At 44.8% G+C, this 13,503-nt stretch overlaps 1 protein-coding gene across 3 annotated transcripts in view; it reads left to right on the plus strand.

The window, feature by feature from the left end:
* The window catches only part of Ano4 (anoctamin 4), a 320,973-nt gene that overhangs the window by 63,580 nt on the left and 243,890 nt on the right, over window positions 1-13,503 (plus strand). Inside the window, exon 1 of one of the 3 annotated variants that reach the window (XM_041677199.1) lies at window positions 8,035-8,236. The exons of the other annotated variants lie outside the window; for them this stretch is intronic. The gene's annotated coding sequence lies outside the window, so the exon portion shown is untranslated. Of the gene's footprint in view, window positions 1-8,034; window positions 8,237-13,503 lie in introns of those variants that run through there. 3 annotated transcript variants of the gene reach the window in all.

Here is a 13,503-nt window from a genome sequence, read left to right on the forward strand (position 1 = left end):
AGAATTTCTTTCTGCCAGAGTCCGTATCATTTCCTCCACCAGGCGGTTCAAAGCAGAAGGCATGTGTGCAGTGTCTCATTAGCCCTGAGGGGCCTCCTTTCGTTGGGCTAGCCTAGAAAGCCAAAAGCTTCCGAGGAAGTATCCTTATGAACTAATGCCTATGGTGTTTTACAAAGGAGAAAAATGAGAAATTTTAATTTAAAAAAAAATGAGCTAATTAGAATCAGTTCAGAGAGTAATTTATTTTTTTTTTCTTTTTAATCCATGGAGCCAATTTCTTTTCTCTTTTGGCCGATCATACGCAAAGCAATTCCACACGTATGCATTAAGTACCCATATGTTCTAAGTATCATAATGAGTTGAGTGGTTGGAAAGGCAGGTAAGATTCTCTTTTAGCTCTCAGAAGATATGCAATCTAACAAGGGAGCCAGATACTCTGAGAAGCCAGGGCTTTTTATATCCATTTATTTAAGTGCTTCCAGAGAAAGTTCCTTTTCGGGGAGGGGGGGTGAAGATGAATAAGGCTGGGACTTCCTTGTAGGAAGCACATACTGAGGCCCTCTGTGATTTTGTCTGTTTTTGAGGCAGGATCTCACTCTGCAGTCCAGGCTGACCAAGAACTGGCAACCGTCCTCCTGCCTCAGCCTCCTGAGTGCTGAGATTACAGCATGTTCTTCTATCCCTTGCAGTAGTTATACTACTATACAGTTAGTGCCAAAATCTGGGATGACTTCATGTCTTCAGATGTGGGAGGAGTATCAGGGAATCCTTTAAATGGGGTCTAGAAATAGTTGAACTGGGTCTTGGAAAATAAGAGTTCCCAGGGGCGAGGAGAAGTCAGAGAATGTCCCAGGTCACTGGATGTCAGGACATGTATGTCGGAAAGAGACTACTGAGGCATGATGGCAACAGGAAGGGGAGGAGTCACAGGCATGCTGGAACCAGGAGCATCCTTGGAGAAGGAGGAAACAGGGAGAGTTGCTGCAAGGGAAGATGTGGTGGTGTCTGTCCCAGACTGCACAGATAGCAGTACCAGGGTTGATAGCACAGAGTGAGGCTCAAGCCAGGGAAACTGGTAACTGGAGTGGTGTAATGGCTTCATGGGGAGGATTGGAGAGAGAGAGAGAGAGAGGGAGGGGGGGGGTTAGGAAGGGATATGGACAGTGAGGCTAAAACAGTTACTCATGGGAAGAGTGGAGTTCAACCGAGGTCACTCTCTTTAGGTAGCAGAGCCCATCACGATGCATATAAATGAAAAAAAGGAAAGTCAGAGAGAACAAATTTGGGAGAAAAAGATGGTTTTGTATTCTGTTTAGGGAGCCTTTATCTTCTTAAGAAAAATAAAAGAACTAAAACCTTCTCTCTCTCTCTCTCTCTCTCTTTTTTTTTTCTATTTCCTGTAATAAAAAGTAAGTTCATCTGCCTGTTTGGTAAATCACCATGCTATTGCTAATTGAAAATATTCTAATTGAAATGACCATGGGCAAGTAGCCTTCATACATTATACAGGATCGCTGTGGTTATTTATTTATTAGGCCTCCTGTAAGGCTGAGCTAATCAGGAGCAGGGATGCTATGATCAGGCCCTGGAGGGTTTTGTCTAGCTTGCCTTTGCAGTAGCCCCCTGGGAGGAAAGAAAAATAGCCCAGCTCGCTGGACTCCCCCAAACTGTTTGTTCTAGTTGATACTTCAGAGATCAAGGACCATACACATTCCTTCCCAGGATAGGCTGGGGCCAGGACAATTTTAGCGTAAAATAAGAGAAGGAAAATGTGGACTAAGAATCCAGGAAACAGCTGATTTATTAGGCAGCGGCTAAGCATCTGCCCAGTGCTTCCGCGACACAGGTGGGAGGCAGAGGGTTGTGCTTGACCGTTTCTGTTCCTTTAGAGCTCGGAATTGCCATCATGTTGGTCAAGTCCTCCGATCTCTGGATGGCATTTTAATATTTGTTGATAAGTGTCAGAAATTATTAAATGCCTGCGCAAACTTGAGCATTGTGGCCCTGTCCTGGGCTTTATTTTTTATGAAGCGACTTCCAATATTTTACATCTGTTCAATAGTCAGAGATAATTTGAACTTCCTACAGCTCTTAAGCGCACAGGAAACACTTTTGCAAATGCTGGTCATCCTATAAATGTTCAGGGAATATGTATTGAGGATGCATTATATTTTAGTTAGTAACTATATTATATTTCCGTTAGTAAGGAGCATGAAGCAAGTGGTCCTCACTCCAGGAGAGCATGCGGTGAGGCCCAGAGGATGAACAAGAAACAAGTCATCAAATAAATAAATTTGTTAGATAAACGGTATAAGATAAACAGAGAGAATAATGACTAGTGTTGTCAGTGAAGACTTTCGGATGGAGAGACCCTGCAGGGTCTCGGGCAGAGTGGTTCCAGGCAGAGGAAACAGACTTTTGGCAAGTTCAGGAAATAAGGGTGAGGGCTGGCCCTTAGGTAGATACTTAGTACTAGGAAGGAAGGACTGCCTTTCCCAAGCCAATGATGGGATGCTTATCAGATTCACCAATATAATGGAAGTATGGATATATTATTATACTTATACATAATAATATGTATTGATATGTGTATTATATATCCCATCTCATTTGACAATATACCAAAGTATATGTTATTATTTTCAATTCCCAGATGAGGGATTTGGGTCTTAGAGACCAGGTCTCCACACCGAGAGGTTGAATCTGAGTCCCCAGCTTTCAGAGAGTCTCCAGCCCAAGTCTAGAGGAGCAGGCTGAAAGCCAGGAACTGGGAATAACTTCGGTGCTGAGTCACTGGCTTCTAGGCTGGCTTGCCTAGGATAACTGTCTGAAGACATTTTCTGATGACTGATGACATCTTAGGGGCGACAGCAATCGCCAGACGCTGGTGACAGTGTGTCTGCAATCATGTGTTTGTACAACTCGATTTGCCAGTCAGTACCTGGCTTGTAGCTCAGAGAAGCCCTCACGTATTAGGATGTAATTTATTCTCTTTGAGGTTGAGGTGGCGAAGGCTAAGTGCTGGGACTTGGCTCTTCTGGTTCTAATCCAAGGCCCCCCTCCTTAAACCACAGAAACTCCCATTTGAAGGAGGGGCTATTTATACACTGCTAATGAGCCTGTGGCCCTGCGGACTTCCAGGAAACAGGGTTGTGCTTTCTTCCAAGTGCTTTTGACTGTAAGAGGCATAAGAGGCAGTCATTCATTCATGGAGCAATAGTGTGCCTAGGACGCTTAGGGTATCAAAGGATCTCGATACATTGTTTCAGAGGCACTAATTTAGGTACAATGTATTTATCTGTGGTTGTAACACGAGACTGAAAAAATATATTCTGGAAGAACAGACGTCATCAAGTCACCTTGGACAAGGTGGGGCCTTGATCAGGACGATGAGGGTGAGCTGGGCCTCAAAGGATGAAGAGTGAGTGGAGTGTTTCCAGGGAGAGAAATAAGGATGGCTGTTTCAGGAGAGCAGGGTTACCACAGTCCAAGGAAGCGGCATCTTTGGGGAATCATAAACAATTGGACATGATGAAAGCATACAATGTAGGGGGCATAATGGTGGGAATGGACACCAGACATGCAAACCAAAGCCACATCGCAAGTGGGCCTTCTATTTCAAATGCAACAGCAACTGCCTTTGGTCGGACCATCCCTGGTTTTTGACAAGGGAATGGCATGATTGCATAGGCTTCTATTTTAGGAAGAAAATAAACGCTAGTGGTAAAAGGGAGGATGACACGGGAGGAACTGGAGGTCATTTGAATGGCTTAGAAGAAAGACTAGTGTCCCAGATTGACTGTCAGTGTTGAGAGCTAAGGACTAATTGCATACGGTGTTTCAGGAAGATTTTAGAGGCATGTGCCGGCATGCATGTTTGTGTGGATACTGCCCCCCCCGCCCCCCCCCCCCATCTATCTCATTGTCTTCTGTGGACTCAGCCTAACTCCATCACTCTTTAGCTCAGGTATTGATTTACTTTGCTATCTTCAAAAACAGGAGGAAAAGCGAGAAGTCTGTGATCTTCATGGATTTTTTTTTTCTGTTTTACAGTTTGATCTCTGACAATCCCAGGGGATTTTTTTTGGCTTGAAGAATGCTGAAAATAAACACATTTTTCAAGACTTGGATGCTCTGGCTATAGCCACGAGCCTCAAATGCCTCTTATGTATTTGAGACTGTTGTTGACTATCTGAAGGCCCGCCTACTAAGCACTTTGGGAAATTATTCTCAGCCAGTCAGTGACCCTTAGCAGGTCAGCCTCTTCTCTCTGCGTGTTCCAGACCTCCCACAGGAAGCAGAAGGACAATTCAGATATTAGAAACGAGGCTTTAATGTCTGTGTCAATCCCATGCTTTCCCGGAATATTCTTTTCTTCTAGTTTTCTAGTAATTGAGGGTGACTCAGTCTGAAACTGTAGGGTCAAAACTGAGGAACATAAGCCAATACATATAAATAGTTTATTCTTTAAACTATGAGCATTTTTTGATGATGCATGAAAGGTTTACATTTAATCTCTGAAGTAAAATGATTTTTTTTTTTTTGCTTTAGCTTAGACTGTCTCAGTCCAATGTCACTTAAATTGAGGTGACAGATGGGAAGGGTCCCCTTTGCAGCCACCTGGATGGAATCAGAAAACATTCGCGGAGGCTTTTGTGTCCACCTCGGTGTATTTCCACGAAACAGAGGAAGTGTTCTGAGGCCAATCTAATCGGCCACATAGGCAGTCTACTTTCACCAGGCCTGTGTGCACATGGCTCACAGTTAGGAGTGCACACATCAGGCTGAGAGACACAGGGCATCCTTAGAGTAAAGCCCGGGATGAGGCTGGGTTAGCAAGGTGGCTGGGACCTTTCGGTGGAACAGTTACGCAAATTATAAGTTGTCAAAACCATCAGCTGATAAAATGGTGTTTAAATTTCTTTGATTCTCATATCTCCTTTACTAGGGTTTGATGTTGAACATGGAATGGGTGTCCAGGGGAATGGCTCAGTGGGTAAAAGCACCGGGAGGACCTGAGTTTGAATTCATATGTAAAACTGGGTGTGTAGCAGGAATGTATGTCAACCCAGCACGTATGTATGGAGACAGGAGAATCCCGGGCAGCTATCAGGCAAGTTAGCCTGGTAGACACGGTAGGAAATAAAACCAAAACAAGAAAAAGACACTGCCTGTCTGAAATAAGGTAGGCCGCGGACCGTATCTGAGGCTGAACCCTCAGGCATGTTGCAGTACATGGCATCTATGTTCATACACACACAAATTGGAAACACACACACATACACAGAATGATACAGCCATCTACCCTTGTAAAATTAATCTTTTTTTTTTTCACTTCTTAAGCTGGTTACCAAAGGTAGACCCCAGCTTTTCCGTGCCCATCCTGTTTTTGAAAGACTAACATTGACCTGTCTTTATCTTCTGGCTTTATAAGGCATTGCCAGCGAACTTCCTGGGAGATGATTTCCTGAAAGAGCGATCTTTGTCCTTCTTAAACTAATGGTACAAATTCAATTTATCGATTGAAAATCCAACTTATCTAGAAGTCTTAAACTAAGACATTAAATCGGGCATTTATAGAAACTTAGCAAGATTCTTGACCAGTCAAATTGCCATCCAACAGATGTTTCTTGGGAACCTGTGATATGTTTGGTGCTGGCAAGAAAGACAGTGTGATACCCCGAGTTTAACTGATTTATTTATTTTTTGTCTGTACAGTGCAAAATTAAATGTTATTTATCGCTGTCTGAAACCGAGGCATTTCTATCATCATTTGGAGAGAGAGGAATAGAGAAATGACCAAACTTGAAAAATTAATTACTTTTGAGTTCCTAGAATGGCATTTTCATTCACCCAACTTCCATATAGATGTACAATTATTTAATCTATCGGACAATTTGTATTTCTGCAGCATAATCCTTGTCATGCTCCATTATCCTCCTGCACAGTCAAGGTATCGAGTCTGTTTTATAAACAGTATTAATCTCAATTATTCAGCAGCTTTAAGTAATACTCTCTTTAAACACACGATTTGATAGGCTGACCGTGTCATTGTCACATTAGGAGCTGCTGATGATCATCAAAGCAAACACTCAGCTGAAGCACATCAAACACTAGGTTTTAAACGTGGGCCAGAGAGATGGATCAGGGGAGCAAAGGGGCTTGCTGCAAAACCTGACAGCATGAGCTCCATCCCCAGGATCAGCATGGAAGGACAGAACCGCCTCTCACAAGCTGTCCTCTGTGCATGAGGCTGGAGTTGTGCGAACTTACCCCACCACATCCCCACACACACACACACACACACACACACACACACACAAATAAATACAACGGAGATTATTTGTGTGTTTATGTTCCCCAGATAGCTTTGGCTATAGAAAAATGCCATAGGAGGCCAATTCAGAGCCTCGAGGCTGAAGGTCAGCCTCACAGCTTGGTTCACGTGGAAAACATTTAAGAAGAATGTTTTCTAGGATATTAAAATTTGCCTGTTGGACTGTAAACTCCTTGAAGGCAGGGGGCACCTCTGTACCCTTTGCACATAGTCTTTCTGTAGTTGCTGATTTGAACTGAGCTGGGATTTGGGTCTCTCGGATTTCTCTTATTTAATGTCCGCACAACTCCCCTGGCGAGCATCCTTTTCCTCCTCATTTAAGGACTCTCATTTTGCTAGACTTGTCTTTGAGGGGGAAGGTTTTTATGGCCCCCTGCTGTGACTCACGCTGGTGCCCAGTTAACTGCTTCCTTGGAGCCTAGTCCTTCTTTCCAGGTTTCTCCATGCCAGCCTGCAGCTTGCCCATGGTTAGATGGCATAACAGACTGTCCGGAGAATGTCCAACCTCTGAGTGAAAGCAGACCTGAAATTAGAAACCCAATGTCACATAAAACACAGAAGACCGGCACCTTCCTATTTAATCCTGACTGGAAGAGGGAACTGGTTCTTTGGGTGAGGAGGGACCCGTAAACCATCTTCCAAAGTTAAAAAAAAATCTGCATCTCATTCAACTAACCTTTAGCCTAAGGAACCACTTCCGGATCCAATTTAATCATCGCAAACACAGCTTAATGTATATGTTACCAGCGTTCTAGGTGTGATAGGAATGGTTTTTAGGAAAGGCAAATAGGAAAAGTTTAGAATTACCCCTCATTGACCGTAAAGGCCTTGGCTCTTGTCTGCTAATACAGATTGTGCTGTCTCACTTCAATGCGTATAAATTAGTACTACTTACCTAGAGCATGTATATCCTGTCTTAAATAATGGCTGAATTAGAGAAACCTGAACTGTTCCCAGAAACTATAAAACATTTTTTACAGACATTACCCAGAAAATTAACGAAGATGGAGGGCCAAACTCCTGCAGAGACCTTTAACCCTTTTCAGTTCACGATGTGGAATGCCCTCTTCCTGGCCACCTTAACTTCTGCTTCAGCCATAGAGAGGCACAGGTCCAGAGTGCCACTCCTGAACTCGTGGTGACCTCATGGAGAGTCCACGTCAGAGTTGTCTGGTCTGTGAGGAGCCACCGTGCCCCACTTACTGGGCTTCCCATAGAACTCATGTGGGATGCTGAGTGATCATGGAAGATGCTGAGTGGCCAACCTGACTATGGGGCTTTGGGAATTGACAGGCAGATATTAACGGAGGCTGGGGAGAAGGCAAGCCGCCAACCCTGCCAAACTTGTGTTGCTGTGTGTTGCTGGCAGGAAGCTGTCCTGCAGCTCCCAGGACCGGCTGTCATCTGCACCCTCTCTTGTCACACTGACAGCAGCCCCTAGCCGGGCTGATTGGTTGTTGGCAATAACTGATCTGGAATACTGATGTGCTCACCGGCAGTTCCTTCCACTCCAAAGAGTCTTCTTCCTGACCCAAACGTTGCTTCTCAAAGCCTAGCCTGGTCGTCCTCCCCCCCCCCCAACCCCCATGCCGCCCCTGCACCCGGTGGGGAGGACCTGTCCTGGGCGTGATGCTCTGAGATTGTGATGAAATTCGCCCCAGCTGGCTGTTCTCACTCCGGCTTGCTCTCTCCGGAGAGTCCTGTTCCAGACTTCTCAGGGTTCTTTTACAGCACAAACAGCTGCATGCCGGCTGGAGGGGAGGCTGGAAAGGACTTGTGTGTGGAGGGTCTCTTGCCTCTCGTCACTTTGCCGGCCTGGAGGTTCGCTGCGAATTCCTATCTGCCACAGACACCGAGGAAGGATCCCTTCTCCTTCTGTTGACTCTTTCTATTTTTATGGTAAGTGCTTGCATTGAATGAGCTGTTCTGCTGCAGGGAAAGGATGCTTCCTCTCTTCCCAGCTAGGCTTAGTGACCTTCCTTTTGCTTCTCTTCAGCTCTCATGGTCGTTTTCTGGACGACCCGGTGAACTAAAATGCCTGGGGTCATTTGTCTGCGTAGTCTGTCTTTGATTTATTTATTTCTTCTTAAACCTGAGCCCTCTGGCTATGACGGAAACATAAGTGCTAGCTCTCTTTGTCCTTGAAGCAGCAGCTAGGCAAATGTGTTCTCCCCAGCAAACTGCAGCAGTGTACGGGGAATCTGTGCAGGCTGACTGATAGATTCTGGCGAGACAATTCCCCTGCGTTCTAAGGGGCACTCTCTCGGAGCCTGGAGGGACCAGGGGTGACCTGCCACACTGCACAGACTTCCATCTTCCCCGGGTGAATATGAGCACACACGTGTGAGTTATGTCAGAGTGTGTATGGGCAGCTGTGCTTTGAACATCTGCCGGTGGGTACAGAATGGCCCCGTGTCTTGCGGGGGGGAGGGGGGGGGCGGGGGCGGTTTACAACTTGGGCAGGCACATTAGCAGGGAGAGGAATCCTGCGCTGGCAAGGCAAGACGAGTAGACTGCATGACCTCATCGCTTGAGTCTCAGAGCCCTGGGTTCTGCAAACCGCCCTGTGGCTTCTTTGGAGGGACAGTGGGGAGTGATGGGAAGAACGTTATTTCGGAGTTGACAACATTGCTTCACCTTCCTGCTGGGAGAGAGAAGCTTTGGAGCTTTTGGAAGGGTTAGACTTTCCCAAGAGAAAGCATTCAGCTTTCCTATGAAGACGGTGTGTACGGCAGGTGGAATAAGCCAAGGCAGGCTTAGGGGTGCTCTCCTTTCCAAAGTGGCCTCCCAAATTGGCTGTAGAGAGTATTGCAACTTAAAGTCGGCTGCTAGGTGCCTCAGGAAGCCCAAAGGAAACCCAGAGTGTTCCTGGAGTTTCACCTTGTTGAACTTAGGCACTGCAGAAGTCTTTCTTTACAGGGAGCTTTTCCTTCCTTCCTTCCTTCCTTCCTTCCTTCCTTCCTTCTTCTCTCCCTCCCTCCCTTTCTTCTTCCCTCCCTCCCTCCTCTCTCTCCCTCCTTCCCTTTCTCCCCCCTTCTTTCCTTGTCCCCCCCTTCCTCCCTTCCACAGCACTATGAAATATGTTGGTCAAAGCAATATTGCAAATTATAAGCTTCAAGGTTGTCATTGTCCTCTGTTTTGTGTTTTGTTTTTTTTATATAAGTTTTGGGGCTAAACATTGGTTGTCTTCTTGTATATGGGAATATGAACTCCAGGAGGAGTTGCCATCAGGGGTAACTTAGCCTCCAATCAGAGTGATTTTTGTGACAAGCAAGGAGGAACGTCCAGTGAAGTTTCTGATCTCTCCCTTGGTCTTTGGGAGTTTGGAGTGTGAAGTTTTGGAGCATGTCTTCCTCTGTTGCAGCACTCTTATTCCCACTGTCCGGGCCTTTTTTAAAAGCCAGTCTCGATGCTGTATTATTTTATCCTGTTTCCTGCGTCCAAAGTAGATATATTTGATGTTCTGCTTGCATTTTGTGTTTTGGTGATTATTCTATTTTGTTTGCATTATTTCTTGCATAAGAAAAGCTTGAAAGCATCCATTTAAATAGCTCGACGATTTAGATGTTTATACGGTCCCTCCAAACTCATCTGAGAGTAGAAGGAGCAGATGAGTGAGTGTTAAGATGTCTTCTTAGCAGCAGAAAGGACAGGGGGGTTATTCCTGTGGACTGCAGTCGGAATCCTTAACCGATGCTTTAAAGACCTCAGCAGTCCTGGGGTTGTAACTCGGATATACATACTCTTTCCTGCATGCAGCCGTGGTTCATGGTGGTACTGGGATGTGCCTGGCAAGCTCTCTGTTTCTTCTTATGATTCTTTAGTGTACAGCTCTTTACTTCGCTTAATCCCCTCTCCAGCTGAAATGATTTTCTTGGGGGCTTGGGGCTGGCAACTTGTGGTATTCATCAGGGTGAAAGGAGTTAGAATGAGCTCAGATGGATTGAAAATACCCTCTGCACTTCACCCTCAGGCAGTTCTCAATGCCTTTAGAAAACATTTCATTGTAATTAACAGCAACTTTAAGAGTTGAGACGAAAAGATCCCTTAGGCTTACTTTGTTTTGTTTATCAGATTGTTTCTCTAATCAGAATCATATATATGTATACATAATCATAATCATGATATATGTGCATGTATATATTTACATGTATGATATGCACTATAATTACAAAATTAAAACTGTAATTTTAATAGTTGCAGCATGCCCAGGGAACTGTAGAAAATTTCCTGTGATATTGCCTAGCATTGTCTAGAGAGATGCCTTGTGTGTGTGTGTGTTGTGTGTGTTTAACGAGGGAGGGAGGGAGGGAAAGAGGAAGGGAGGGAGGGAGGGAGGGAGAGAGAGAGAGAGAGAGAGAGAGAGAGAGGGGGATAGAGAGGATTCCCCTACTTGCAGCACCTCACTATAATGCCTTTGGGAATTTCTTTGAATCAGGGGAGCCTTCCAGTCAGCATTTCTTTGTCTCACAGCAGGCTGTCATGTTAATCCCTTTGCAGTGTCTCTGCATAGGAAAGTACCCCAGGAACTGATAAAAAGCTGTGTTGACTGCTTATCCTCAGTGTGAAGAAGTCACTGCAACGGTTTATCTGAGTGCTTTTTTCGTGGCTGTGCAGCTACAACACACTGAAGTTATTGCAAAGGGGTCTCAGATTTCTAGACTGATATAGATGCCGTAGTTCATTTGCTCACACCCCTCAATTACAGCCTCCATCCAAGCCTCTCTCTCACCAAGTCTTTAGGTGACATTTTAATTTCAAGCCTGCAGTTTATATTGTGAACCACGGGTCTCCATGTTTAGACTCTTGTTTCCTGCATCCTGTCCTCCCTACTTCTGCTCTCCATGTCTGAACCCATCCGTGTGTGCACTGATAAACTCAGACCTGTATGTGTGCGTTGACAGACTCAGTGAACGTGAAAACCGTATGTGGATTAATGAAGTTGCAGCTTTTCTTCAGGTAACCCAACTGCAATTGTTCAAACTTCCCATGTGACGGGGAGATGATTATATCCACATTAATACCCATATCACCGCATGGTTCTGCAGGTCTTGTTGTCATTCAAACTACTTTCCATAGCTGATTACCAAGGGCCCAGAAATAGCATCACTTCTGCATTTAAATTAATGGCATTCTAGATCTGCCTGGGTTAGACTGCCCTCAATTTTTGACATGTTTACTGTCTGAACTGTTCTTATGTTAAGAAAGAAAGTTTGTGAGCGATACAAAGTAGAATTGTTGGATTATAAGATCCAATCTGCCCTTGGAAACTGCGCGAGCCACGGTTATTAGGAAGTTTTTTTTTCCGTTGCCTTTTTTAATATAATTAAGCCAATGTATCCCCCCTTATCATCTTCCCACGAGCTCCTTTTACAGAGGAAAGGGGGTAGTGCACAAAATCCCCCACATCAGCTTCCTTAGAGGGAGGACTGTTCCTCAGCTGACAATCAAAACCACTTTTCACACCACCATGGTGCTTGACTTTGAAAGGAGCTCGCTAGTCCATTGGCAGCACGGACTGACTGTATAAAACAGGAGAGGTGCTTCGTGAGCTGTGCCAGTGACTCTGTTTCGGATCTGGGCTGCCCTACTGAATTTAGGACTACAACCTCCTGGGGGAGGGGCACCGTCTCGGTAGAATAGTAATCTATCCAGACTGTCATAAATGTTTATGTTGCAAGTTCTACATCTTGGGTGGTAGACAGGAGATGGCAGAACTTTGGAGGAGAACCAAATCAGAGCCCCAAAATAATGCAAGGCGAAAGGAAGGTAATTCATCCCCATATTTAGCATTCGGTTCTCCAGTCAGACTGTCGGCTAAGTCTGAGGAGCCAAGAAATTGGTCAAATATATCATGACAGGTTTGGTGGACCTTTTTGCTATTAGAAGTCTTTAAGCCTTCATCAGGGTTAAAGGGTTAAACCCTTCACCGGCTACTGCATGACCTTTTGACTTGAGTCAGCTGGTAGCCTTTCTTACAGAACACAGACATGCTGTTTATCAAGAACCCACTTGTAGTGTTCTTGTTGACATCCTGTGGGGAGTTCTTGTAAGTGGTGGGGGGAGAGAGCCAGTAGAGAGGACTGGATATCAAAGGTGAGCTGGCCATAGAAGCATGTTTTGGGGACCCTGTGACTGAAAGGCCGGGTCTGTTAACTTAGGCTTGGGTCACATCATTTCAGAAGATGCTAAGTGTAGCCATGAGAAAGAGTGAGATGTTCTGTTTCCATTTATTCGTTACTAATCGGGTGGAAATACTTGACTCACATTTAGTCCCCCTGAAGGATGTGGGTTGCACGTTCTTTTGATCCTACAACGTAACAGGACATTTTCCTCCCACCTGCCAGTTTCTGAATAACCACTCAGAGGCTTAATATTAAATACAAACTGTTTGGCCTATAGTTCAGGCTTTTTATTAACTGGCTTTTACAACTGAATTAACCAATTTCTATTAGTCTATATTTTACAAGGCTCGTGACTTGTTTCCTAACATCTTACTTCCCTGGAGACCATGGGCATCTCTCTGACCCTTCTTCTCCCTGTATCTCTGCTTGGATTTCCCTCCTGGTTCTATTCTGCCTGGTTATTGGTCAAATTAGCTTCTTTATGACCCGGTGGTAATAAAACATATTCACAACATATAGAGGAACATTCCACACCACTGAAAAGTTCTCAGAACTCAGCTATGAATGTGGCCTTCAGAATGCCTCAGATCCGTATGAGAATTTTGAACTGTCCTGAACAGGGCTCAGGTGTGATCACTTGCTTACCTTGTGACATTTTTGATGTCTTATTGTCAGAAATGACTTTGAGGAACATCTGACCTTATTTTGCACAGGTTAAGAAAATAAAGCCATTTCCAGAGGTTAGAGATCTGCTTGGCATCCGGGCCAGGTGAATTTAGTGCAAAGCACATTTCTTTATTAATTAGGAACCCTGTTGTCTTTCTGTCGCGGGGCCTCTCCCACAGTGCACAGCTGACATACACTGTCATTCATCGCTCACAAAACTGCTTTGTAGCAGCTAACTCACTGGTGACCATTATGCCCGGGCTCACTTGATGGGGATTACGTAGCTGTACCAGTCAGCGTGAGTCACACCCAGGGAATGTTTATGGTAATGTGATCAAGCTTATGTGGTAATGATTTTTTTTTTGGGGGGGTTTT

This window comes from Microtus oregoni, unplaced genomic scaffold (genome assembly GCF_018167655.1).
Source record: "Microtus oregoni isolate MIOR12 unplaced genomic scaffold, Mior012 000001F_ref0000356, whole genome shotgun sequence".
Classification (NCBI taxonomy): Eukaryota; Metazoa; Chordata; class Mammalia; order Rodentia; family Cricetidae; genus Microtus; species Microtus oregoni.